The sequence below is a fragment of the Nothobranchius furzeri genome, chromosome 10 (genome assembly GCF_043380555.1).
Source record: "Nothobranchius furzeri strain GRZ-AD chromosome 10, NfurGRZ-RIMD1, whole genome shotgun sequence".
NCBI classification, from domain to species: domain Eukaryota; kingdom Metazoa; phylum Chordata; class Actinopteri; order Cyprinodontiformes; family Nothobranchiidae; genus Nothobranchius; species Nothobranchius furzeri.
Window position 1 is genome coordinate 36,827,089 of NC_091750.1, and position 2,500 is coordinate 36,829,588.

At 42.2% G+C, this 2,500-nt stretch overlaps 1 protein-coding gene across 4 annotated transcripts in view; it reads right to left on the minus strand.

Moving 5' to 3' along the window:
- LOC107386300 (dematin) overlaps positions 1-2,500 on the minus strand; it is a 23,842-nt gene that overhangs the window by 14,670 nt on the left and 6,672 nt on the right. The window lies entirely within an intron of this gene.

Consider the following 2,500-nt stretch of genomic DNA (forward strand, 5'->3'; position numbering starts at 1 on the left):
AAGATTTCTGAAGAACGAATTTACCAGAGAAAATAAAAATGAAACTACTTAAAAATCTGCCACAGATTAACGGTTCGAGTCACTTCAGGCAGGCGTGTCCGAGACCTCCGGTTACCTGAATAAAGACTTTCATCTACGAGGAAATCAGGTGGACTCTTATAGCATAAACTGGTGCTCAGATATTTAAAGTCTCATGGTCATCACACACTGGTGACATCCATCTCCACATCTGACCCTTCCCCGTGGGGAGCGGTGCGCTGAAGCTGTGGTGGGTTAACCCCCCAATCCAACCGCTTACAGCTGAGTGTCAAGCAGGGAGGTGTTGGGTCCCATTTTTACAGTCTTTGGTAAGACCCGACCCGGATTTGAACCCCGATCTCCCAATCCCAGGTTGGACATTACCACTAGGCCACTGAGAAGATGTTTCTTCTTGTTTTCCAAACACACCCACATCACTCCGCTTCTCCTCCAGCTTCACTGGCTGCCAGTCAACTTCAGGGTTCATTTCAAGATCCTGGTTCTGGTCTATAGGGCCTTACATGGACAAGCACCATCTTACATTGGTGATCTTCTTAGTCCCTACACCCCCAGCAGGTCCCTGAGGTCCAGTGATCAAAGCCTACTGGTTGTGCAGCACCAGGCTAAAGGTCAAAGGTGACAGATCATCTGCTGCTGTGGCCCCCAGACTCTGGACCTCTCTCCCCCTGAGCCTGAGATCAGTGGACTCAGTGGTCTCCTTTAAAAAGCAGCTGAAGACTCACTTGTTCAAGCTGGCTTTTGTATGACCTTCTTCACCTCTCTCTCTTTATTCTGCTCTCCCCACCTATTCCACCTTCCTCAGGATCCACTGATCTCCCTCTTTCCTATTCACTCTCTCTCTTTCTTAACATTTTTTAATCACAATTGTCTATTTTTGCTCATTTTAAATATATTTTTAAACATTTTCTAAATTCTTTTTTATATTTTTACATTTTTTGTTTTTGTGAAGCGCCTCGTGATTTTTATCTTGAGAGGCGCTTGAGAGGTGATTTTTTATCTTGAGAGGCGCTATAGAAATGATACTTTCTTCTTCTTCTTTCTCTTCATTAACCATAAAACCAGTCTGGTTGATCTATTAACTACCCCCCCCCCCCCCATCAGATCACTGATGCTGACAACAACACGGTTTGTGTCTCTGCGGTTTCTGCAGAGTCGTGATGCAGTAAGATGTTGGAGGCTGAAACTGGGTCAGACCAGAACCTGCTGAGTCATGGTTTGCTGAGTCATCAAACAGCTGCCAAGCTGCAAATGAAATAACTCCATGATTCAGCCTGAAGTGAAAAGGAAAGTCTTTCTGTTGATGATCAGCTCCTTTTTCAACTTTTATTTTGAAAATATTTTCCTACCCAACATCCTGATTTGAAGACTTTCAACCAGAAAAGATCAGCAGAGACCACAAGCATCAGCTAGAACTGGGTCACCTAAACGAACCATGCTTTCCTGGAAGAACCATGAAAGGATCAGAATCTGTTTGGTGTTCAGTCAGGATTAAAACCTGGATCTGGACTCAGATGGAGATACAACTAAAATGAACACATTTAATAAGGATTTTACCAAGTTTATAGTTTTTGTAGAAGTAAAAAAAGGAGCTGGTGCGTATATGTTGAAGGAAATGAGAGTAAAGGAAGTGAAGTTTTTAGGTGTAATGATTGATTACAGTGAGTTTTTATTGTGGAAGTCTCGCATAAACGCTATTAAGATTAAATTATCTTGAATTATTGAAGTACTAAATAAGACGAAGGCATTGTTGAAGAAAAAAGCTTTTTATATTCTGTATAACTTGTTAATTCTTCCACATGTGACACATCGTATGGAAGTACGGGGAAGTACCCGCAAAACACATAAAGGAATTTATATTTTAAAAAAAACAAGTTTCCGAACAGCGATAATGGAAAGATGTATTTCAGTTAAAGGTGTCTGTTTATGGAATAGTCTCTGTCACGAGTTGGTTTAGGAGGATGTTTAGGACCCAAGATGCAGATACCAGATGAATGAGGCAGGAGGTGGAAGATGAAATAAAAATCCTTTATTTAGGAGTATTCCAAGAAGACAGAGAGCCAAAAACCAAAAATCCAAATGACTAAAACTAGAGACCCAAAAACACTAGAGAGCTAGAGACACTAGAAGCTAGGGAGCAAACAAGACGAGACTGACACGAACAATGAACCGACAACACACTAAGACACAGACAGGGTTTTATATACTGCGGAGGATGAGAAGGAGATGAGCTGCAGGTGTGTGGGGAGAGAAATCAGGTGAACTCAATTACTAATAGGGCTGCTGTGGCTACATCGTAGCTCATCCCCACCAGCGTGTGAATGTGTGTGTGAATGGGTGAATGACTGGTTGTGTTGTAAAGCGCCTTGGAGGGTTCTAGGACTCTAGAAGGCGCTATATCAAATACAGGCCATTTACTAATCAGGGAGAGGGCAGTGAGTTGAAGAGGAAGACAAATAACATG